Source organism: Aptenodytes forsteri, unplaced genomic scaffold, assembly GCF_000699145.1.
Source record: "Aptenodytes forsteri isolate BGI_AS27 unplaced genomic scaffold, ASM69914v1 Scaffold207, whole genome shotgun sequence".
Classification (NCBI taxonomy): domain Eukaryota; kingdom Metazoa; phylum Chordata; class Aves; order Sphenisciformes; family Spheniscidae; genus Aptenodytes; species Aptenodytes forsteri.
This window is the reverse complement of record NW_008794836.1, coordinates 1,564,257-1,574,421: the sequence shown is the minus strand read 5'-3', so window position 1 is coordinate 1,574,421 and position 10,165 is coordinate 1,564,257.

Sequence of the window (10,165 nt, the reverse complement as noted above, 5' to 3'; positions counted from 1 at the left end):
ATTCAGGAGCAGACATGGAATGAGAGCATGCAAGTTGTTGTCATAGGATATGAATTAAATAGTGTTCAGATAATGGTTTGGATCCCCATCCCTGGAAACATTCAAGGTCAGGCTGGACAGGGCTCTGAGCAACCTGATCTAGTTGAAGATGTCCCTGCCCATGGCAGGGGGGTTGGACTAGATGACCTTTAGAGGTCCCTTCCAACCCAAACTATTCTATGATTCTGTGATCAAAGATTATTAACTAGCCAAAAGTTAATCTGTGAGGACTGTGGCAGTGCTTTGGGCAACTCCTGAGACTTGCAACCAGAGAAGACAATTCCTAGAATTGAGCCAAAGCTCAATTCCACATGTCTGCCCTAAGTCTCGTGGGTGTTTGGAAAAGCAAAGAGTGAGCAAGAAAAAGTGCAAAAGACAGAAAACCAAACGACTTGCCATTAAGACGTTTGCAATGTTCCAAATTTGGGTTAATAACTTCTGATCTCACATTTCCCTGTGTTACTGGATACAATGTTCACAGGATCTTACAGGTATATCAATAAGCCTTTTTGTTTAGATGAATTCAGTCCTCAGTAGCCTAACGTTTCCTTTTGGATTGCCATATTTGTACCCAACAGAAAATGCCAGACTCTAGTACTTTTGCAGTGTGTAGGTCTTCCAGGTGAGGCACTACTAGTCTTTCATCTTTCCTGTCAGCATTAATGCGATTGGAGTGCTCTTTCCCAGCATGGAAAGGTGAATGGAAATTTAAGCATGTATTTTTACTGATTAAGAATGGGAGATCCTGCATGCTAAATGTTCCAATTTTTCCACTTTTGCCTTGCAAGATGACAACTGCCGTGTTTGCTCTCCAAGATGATTTTGAATAATAAGCCTTCATGCCTTTATTACTTGAAGGTTAAATGTTAATGTGCTCTGTATGGGACCGTACCTTGAAGTAATTTCTAAGCTGAATACAAGATCCAAACCTGTTGCTTATTATGCATTGCTCTGCCCACATCTAAAGACTTAGGAAGAATTATGTCAACTATTTTGATTTTAAAGTTTGAGCTAAGCCTCTAAGATTTGATTTAATGCAATTTTATGTCTCCTTTTGTATTAAAAGTTGCAGAAGAGAGGAAAATCTCAATGGACCTGTGACATGACAAACAATATCAGTTTTTCAGGAGCCATTATAATTTCTTATGTCACTGCAAACAAATAAGGAACCTTTAAACCAAGGACAAACATCATGTAGCACTTTTATCTGTCATCTCAATATACGTTTTCATATTTAAAAGTATCATGCAGCATTAGCAAGCTATTGCACTACATACTAAAAATATTGTGAAAAAGTCTTTACAGCATACATTAACTGTCTGTGAAGACTCATTATTTTGGTTCTAGTTAATATTTCTAATTGCAGTTGATTGTTGATTTGCAGGATTTCTCTTTTTTTTTTTAAATGAAGTCTGTCTGTTTACTCACCAAAGCTCCATAAATATATTCTAAAGCCTAATATGGTCAAGTAACATGTAACAGTGAATGTTCTGTTAATACAGTTGATAATAAATTTCATCCAGGAAAAAAAAAATTGAGACAGTAATCTTAATCACAGATTGAACAAATAAGGAAAAAAGAGTGAATATTCCTTTTAGCAGAGAGATGAGACTTATAACTGCATTTCACATTTACTTTCACTTTATTGTGCAAATAAGCATAACAAAATTCTTTATGATTTTCTAAATAAGGCAAAGATACATGCCCACTTGATAATCTCTTTAGTTACTTCTGGCATCTCAATAATAACCTCAAACTCACTGCTTGTTGAAATATATAGGGTTTCTTTATATTAAATAGTAGCCTGATGCAAGAAATCAAAGAACACACCTACCTACCTCAGTTCAAGAAAGTATCAAAGGAATTGATCTAAAAGTTCAGCAAACGAGCTGCATTTTAGGGGTAGCCTGAAATACTGTATGACTAAGAAGGTCCAGGAATCACTGTGATCTAGACTGTTCTCTGAATCATTGCTCATCCTTCTTGTTTGGAGGGGGAAAGCATTTACTGCTACCCTATTGTAGTAAACTGCAAACTTTTTTTCCAGCTCCTGTTTGCTCAGCTGCTTTCATCAGTGAGTTGGAGAGGGGAAGCAAAGGGGACAGTCAACAAGTAGTCTTTTCTCTTCTTTTAAACATGCTGATCAGAATGTACAGTGGATTATTTTTTTTCCCTACTGGTTTTACATTTGTTGTTTTCTTTTTTTTTTTTTTTTCCCAGTTAGAAAGAAAATCCCCTTCTGCAACTATATGCAATTGCTTATCCTGTAGTAAAAGTATAAAAATGTCCATCGTAGTACTTTCAACATTTTCAAGCCACTGCTTCAAACACGTTAATTCCTATCCATTGCATGATTGCAGCTGGCTAGCTAGTGTTAAAGTGTTGTCGGACCTCAGTGCAGATAACATCTACTACCACACAAACAACTTTGCATCAGTGGAGTGATTTTGGCCGAAATGCTTATAGATAGTAAGTAGGATGTATTGTACACAGTCAGTAGGTGAAAAGAACCCAGGACCACTGGTGCACTCCACAAGTTTATTTTTCACTATCTTCTTTAAGAAAGCTATGTTTTGGCCCTTCCTACTTCTTTTTCTTTTTTTAAGTTGTGGCCTTTAGTTTGTTCCTACTCAGTCTCCCAATATTGTCTTCTTCCTCCTGTAATAACTTCCTAAACAAAAAAGAAAAGGGGGTGGGGAGGGGGGTGGAGTGAGGAACGGCCTTTGACTCTCCAAAACATTTTCATGATCTGTTGGTGTGCCCTGTCTCATTTTCTTCTTCCAAATCTCAGCCTTTGTCTTCAAGACCCTTATTCTCATCCATGTTTTCCCCTTATTCTCACTCAGTCCATCCTGCTCTCTTTATCTTGAAAGTCTCGATGTTCTTTCCACTTACTGTCTTTCCCCAGCCCTCAATGTCTTCTTCACCTTTTCTTTCCCTCAGGATTTCCCTCTTGCTCCTTGCAGATTTGCTGCCCCTGTTCCCATGCGGATGATGACCTGATGTGGGGGTCTGCAGGCACCAGCTCCCACACTGGGTGCATGAGTGCTCAGAGGTGGAGGGAGAGGCAGAGCAGAGGCCTGCTGGCAAAGGGCTGTCTCTGCAGCTGCCTCCCAGTTCTTGAGCGTAGCAGCCCCTCTGTAGCTCAGGTGGGAAGAAAGAGTGGCTCAGTTCATCCCAAAGACTCTGTTTCCCTCCTATATCCCTTCTTTTCTCTTCATAGCCAGCAGGGGATGGGAGTAGGTATTCTTGCCCCTGAAGCAGAAAAGGGTGTGTGGGCAGAGGAAAGAACATTGTTCCACAACCTGACTCCCCCCGTAATGTTTAGCTCTTAATATATTTTTCTATAATAACTAGCGTGCAATTCTTGGGGAGGGGAAGAAGAACTGTGAAAGCATTATTTTTAACTTCCCTGGGGCAGGGTTTGTCTCCTATTGTTCCTATACAGCAATGTGAATATGTGATGTAACGTGGGGAATAACATTTCAAATAAACACAAAAATTATTTTCCTTTGTTTAGATTCTTGGCTGAGAACTGGCTGGCTGAGGAGAATGAGCCACTCTTTCACTTAAAAGTGGATGCCTCCAGCTGCACAGGAAAGCAACCTGTGCTATACTAATTCTGTGGAAAGATAAACAGCCTCACTCTTCAAGAGCTTTTATGATTACTTAAAAGAGGTTTTGTAATCTGAAAAAAAAACAAAACCAAACCAAACCACACAACCCCAAAACAACAAAAAAGTAAATAAATCTGAAGGGAATGCAAACAGAAGGAAAATATGAGTTAAGTTTTCCTTGTTGCCAAACTCTACGATATGTAGATAGTGTAGGTATCTGTAATATGGGATTTTGCATTCCCTGGTGTCCCTACCCCTGAAAAAGTAGAGAGTTACTCTCTACTAAAAGTAAGGTAAAGTTAAACTAAATGCTGATTCTAATTAACCATTGAGAGTTTTGCTGTTGACTTTCATGGTACCAGAATGTCACTCTGTGTGCTTCATCACAGGAGCAGACCTTCCAGAACTCTGGGGAGGAACCAGAGGGAATAGAGGTTTTATAAATTTAAAGAAAATATAGAAGAGAGAAAAAGACCACATAGATTCCTAGGCAATGGCAGGAACCATACCTATGGGGGGTGCCCAGCCTGGAGCAGAGTCAGAGTAGCAGTGCCCAGATGTTCCCAGCTCCATCACCTTGGGAACTTCCCTGCTGGAGAGCTGCATCAGGAGGATTTAGCCTCTTCCAGGTGGCATTTTTCAAGCATCCAAATAGAGCCAAGAACCACAGCCCTACACTGGGCAAGGTAGATGCCAAGTTCTAACAAAAAACAGGGTTTCCTTGGCAGTGTTTTGCTCTCAGAGAGAGTGATGAATTGGGACATGAAGGTAGGGGGTCAGGTGTCTCACTTGGGCCCATGAGCCCCAGCATAAGGTGGCATGCCTTGCCCTGGTGGGGCTGGGACCCTCTGCCCCTACAGAGGCAGTGGCTTTGGATCTGCTATGTTTGCAGGGACTTGGTAGGCACCGAGGCGCCTGCTGAGTTCTGAGTGGGGTTGCTTCACACTGAAAAGCCATGAAACAAAAAGCATAATTTACCATAGCCTGTACAGCACTACTTCAAGCACTCTGCACAGAGAAAGAGAGACAACAGCAGAGCCAAGTGCTGTATCTGCTAAAAGCCAGGTTGCTGTAGAAATCTGTGCCCTGTGCTTGTCTCAGACTGTACTCCAATAAATCAAATCTGGCACTTTTTTGTAAGAGTTGAATTTTGCTTTGGGAAGGATGAGTTTTTTACCTCTGTCTTAAAACATCTTGTAGCATGTGATCCTTTGGGGAAAGGAGGAGGAAGAGTCAGGGCATCATACAAACCTCAGTCCTGAGGCTGAGAGTAATGACATTGAATAAATCCTAGATTCCTTAAAATGATAAATGGATGTGAGAATGCTTGGTCTGAAATTACATGCCTAAATGTATGGTCCCACCTTGGTGAAAATGGTAGTAGCCAGCTGAATGAAACCTCCCGTCTCATATCATTTATTTTTCCTGGCCAAATAATATATTAAAACAGAAGAACCACACAGGTGGTGTCCATACTTTTTATTTCTGTGAGGAAAGACCAGATGAAATACAGAGAGAAACAAGATGAAGGAAAGGTGAGCACAGTCTTCATCTTCCACAAAATGCATCTGCCTTGCATCTTTTCTGTTCAATATCCTAAAAAAACATTGCTTTCTCTATTCGGACAGTTTCAGTATTCTTAGAATCATGCTCAGTAAAAAAATCTGAAAGAAAGAAACCCACTGAAGGCTGAATAAGCCAAACTCCCTCCCTTCTTCTCACTGCTTTGAAAAAGAGAAGGGCTCACCAAGGTTTTTCTTGAATAATGTGGAGCAAACTCCATCTGCAGCCTTGTGAATTTTTTATTTGTGTTTCCAGAGTTTCCACGTTAGAGTTTTACAAAATTGTCCTAGGAAAGGTTTACCCTCATATGAACTTAGCATAGAATACTACTAAACCCTGGAAAGAAATGCTTTCATAAGCACCCCGTTGCCTTTCATTTTAAATTCTTCCTTAGTGTTTTATGGACATGGGTCACAACACTAGTTGAAAGTAGAAGTGCTGCAGTTTGAATAGTTCCTGCTAGCACCTCTGAAGGCCGCTGGCTTCTGAAAAAAGAGCATAAAGCTCTGAATTAAATCTTCTTACTGTTAGCGCCTGACATGTCAACAATTGGTGAAGAGAGGGAAGGAAAGGGAGAAAATAACATTTACATTTTCTCATTAATTTAATGAGAAACAAAAAAACAAGAAGAGAGAGGGGTTAGTTAATTTTCCATTCAGCATTGACTTCAATGCTTTTACAAGGACAGGCTAGGAAAGGTAGGGAGCTGTACAGTGTAATAAATCTAGAGCTGCTTGGGTAGCTGGGAAAGGATGCTGCGGTGCCGAGTTCTGGGAGCGTAATCCCATAATTCAGTGGTTCCAGCCCAGCGAGTGCCACACTGCTTTCCACTGAGCTCATTTACCATCCCAAGCAGTTCCTCACTGTCAGTTCCTATTTGTATCTTCTCCTTCCTTAGTTTTTTTCCTTTCTCTGAAATCTTCCCTGTCATATTTCATCTTAATTCTGATTTCTTGTCATCTCTCCATGAGATTGTCGTGGTTTAACCCCAGCCGGCAACTAAGCACCACACAGTTGCTCGCTCACCCCCCGACTCAGTGGGATGAGGGAGAGAATTGGAAGGGTAAAAGTGGGAAAACTATTGGGTTGAGATAAAGACAGTTTAATAGGTAAAGCAAAAGCTGCGCATGCAAGCAAAGCAAAACAAGGAATTCATTCACTACTTCCCACCAGCAGGCAGGTGTTCAGCCATCTCATCCCCAGGAAAGCAGGGCTCCATCATGTGTAACAGTGACTTGGGAAGATAAACACCATCACTCCGAACGTGTCCCCTTTCCTTCTTCCCCAGCTTTATATACTGAGCATGACGTCATACGGTGTGGAATATCCCTTTGGTCAGCTGGGGTCAGCTGTCCCAGCTGTGTCTCTTCCCAACTCCTTGTGCACCCCCAGCCTCCTCGCTGGTGGAGTGGTGTGAGAAGCAGAAAAGGCCTTGACTCTGTGTAAGCACTGCTCAGCACTAACGAAAACATCCCTGTGTTATCAGCACTGTTTCCAGCACAAATCCAAAACACAGCCCCATACTAGCTACTGTGAAGAAACTTAACTGTATCCCAGGCAAAACCAGCACAGAGTTGTTTCAACTTACATTTTTTTCTGCTATTGCCCACCATTTCCATCACTGAGGGGTTAATGAAGCAAACCACCTTTAGCACCAGCACAGTCCCCAGCTCAAACCTTTTCTCGTTTCCTCTGTCTCAAAGCAAGTGCAGGTTCTTTATATACTTGCTGTCTCTGATATGCCTAATTTTTGCAGCTAAACCAGGACTTCTGCTTCTTTCTCGTGTCAAGCCTCTACCAGAAGAGCCTGACTGATGGAATTTTCATAGGGTAGTAAGAGTCAAAGGAGCACTATAGCCACTGTATGCTGATATTGGCAGAACGAATAGTGGTTTATACTAAAGATGGATGTAGGCTATTTCAGTTGCAGTCTGATATTTCTTCATCTCCCTTTTCTGTTTAATACTTTTACATTCTTAAAGCAGCCAGATTAATCTTCATCTCTTTCGTCTTGTCTCCAGTTTCTTGAGACTAGAAACTCATTGCAAATTGAATTTAATCTGAGTACCTCTGGGTCATTATTTAGCTTCATCTTTTATATAAACAAGTAATAAATTGTTGGTTGATATTTTTCTGAGCCTGCAACTTGAACAGGTGTGTGCCATTGCTGTCTTCCCTAATTTCCTGCTAGTTTAACACTGTTCCTCTTGAGCAAATTCCATTCCTGTCTCAACATTAGTCATGCGTAATCTTATAGCCATGAAACTTTCCTGTTGTTTGGTCAGTGACCCAGCCATCTAATTCTCCTTGGCAATCCTGTCACTCACTGTTTCAGCAAGCATATCCTTTCAGCAAATATATTCTTCTGTCAGCATTTGCCAATGTTGTTCCACCACATCTCACTGGTTTCACAGATTTTCACATTATCTCATCCCAGTCCAGTTGTCAGCACCTTTGCTGTCCTGATGACTTTTCATGTCTTTGCATTCCAGCAACCTTCGTGTGCCGTAAGATGCAATGAGGTACAGTAACAAAAAAAGCCGAGTTGACTTTCTGATAGAGACATCCTCAGTGCAGTACCACTGTGGGAGTTGAGGGGCAGGAGGTGCAGTCTCTGGATCCTGATGGTCCTTTTGCCCTGGCTGGAACAACCAGCTGAAGAGCTGCTCAGTTAATGGCTAGGAGCGGAAACTCTTCTTAGAGTAGGAGTGCACCATTTTCAGGACCTCTTCCCCAAGTACATGTATTTCAATCACAGGCAGGGTAAGAAGTTTTCCAATAGTCAGCACCATCCTATAAGATGGAGTCATCTTATATGGCTCAAGGCAGCTACTATACTTGTCTGGGAGCTCCTTGACACTGGTAGGTTTGCCAAATTTGCAATCTACTGCATTTGTAGCTGCGAATATGAAGAATGCATACAGTTTCCTTTTCAGTACCTTTGCACATGCTCCAGCTTTAAACCAAAGCTTTTAAATAACTGACAGTTTCATCATAGTACATTTCTTTTGGGTTGAACAAAGTATTTTGTTAAAATTAAATGGAATTTTTTGTTGTTGTTCAAGTGTTTTTGAAGATTTTTAGAATGATATAGTTTAAAGTAAAATTTGCACATACATAAATACGGTAAGTTTTTAATAATGGTGTGTATTCATAGGTAATCCATGGTAAAAGAGGTCATCTTGTTAGAACATTTGGGGCAGGAGGGAATTGGAAGAAGTTTCATGCTGATGTTACTGATTATATATCCTCTTCATCTTCTAAGAAGGAATTGCATGTGAGAAATTTGTCCAGAACATTTAAATTCAGGAATTCTTTAAAAGCATGTGTATACAATATCTGCTTTTGTATGAAAGACACTCGTTCTTGTGCAGAGAGCTAACTCTGTTCTTCTTAGAACTCTTTAGTTTTTCTTCTTTCACATGAAAATATTTTGGATAAAGTCTCCTGAGATGTTTACCAATGTGTATTGAGACAACCTCTGGGGCAGCGGAAAGACAATGATACAGTCTGATATGCTAGTAATAAAAAACAATATTAATATTTAGAAGCCGTGAATGTAAAATTTCAAACAAGGACATGTAGCAAGTGATATAGTAGACTATTTGGCATGTGTTCTTTTCTCTGGTTGCCTTCAGGCCTTCTGGCCTATTAGAGTTCTTCAAAGCTGTCAGCTAGAGATTGGATAGCTGGACACAAGTCAGCACATTGAAATAACTTTAAAAAAAAAAAAAAAAAGGTGAACACAGGTATTGCTTCAACCTAAATGATAGGAAAGAGAAAGCATGCTCCCATTTAGACAATGCTTCTGTGACTACATGAAATATTCAGGACTGTGGGGTGATTACCATAGGATGGAACACAGGAGAATTTATTTAAATAATAAGAAAAATAACTTCTGTTGATTATGAACTATTTCCTGCAACAGAGAACAGATATTTGGTTACAGGAGGTTGAAAGTGCCAATGCTTTTACCTTTGTAAGGAGCAAAAAACATTCTGAGGTCAATGAGGTCAATGTTTGAAAGATGCTGCTTTTTTGTTGTTTTTTTTTTTCCCCTTTTATGAAGTTTGTTTTTTCTCAGCTAGAAAATGTCACAGTAGAAATGGAAAGTCTCATCACGAACAGACATAGACCCAAGTCACGCTTCCAGCAAATGCTGTCTTATTCATATCTGGCAATAGTAATTAGAATAGTTACCAAAAAGTATAACCTTTTAAAAAATATTTCCACCACATTTTCTCAGGGTAGCAAAAGGAAATATAGTGACTTAGTAAATATTTTGAATGATCAGGGAACTGACTTCAAATCATGGATTATAGGGTTTAAAGGGATTTCAGGATGCCCTGAGGGAAGATACCGCAGAAAATGACAAGACAAACTTTGTCTGCATTTCCTGAAAAATGCTTATCTTGCCTGTTCTTAAAAAATTCTGGTGATGGAAAGTGGATTTCCCTGGCTGCAGTTTCAGCCTATTATTTCTTGTTCTTTCCTTCATGGACATGGAGGATAAATTATTCCTTCTCTCTTTCTCTGGAAAAGCCTTTAATATACTTGAAGACTTTTGCAGTTAGCAACCCCAGTTTGCTCAGCCTTTCCTTGTAGGTTAGGTATCTTAGAACTCTGATCCTCAGGAATCTCTGCAAGCAACCCACATGTTTTTGGAGGGCAATACCCAAAGCTGAACCCATTACTACAGCAAAATGGGTGAAAGCTAGGAAACAGAGAATCAGTACAGTTTATGCTGTTGTCTATAATCCTGCTTCAATGTCCACCTTTTTTTTGCCAGAGAATGACACTGCTGATTCATGTTCTTTCTGTGATCCACTGTAATACCATGTATTTGTTTTTAGCAGGTTGCTCTCCAGCCTGTATTTGTGCAACCTTCCCCCCCCCCCCCCCCCCCTTGCCGGCGGGGGGGAAAACCCCCGCCCCGGCGGCGGCGG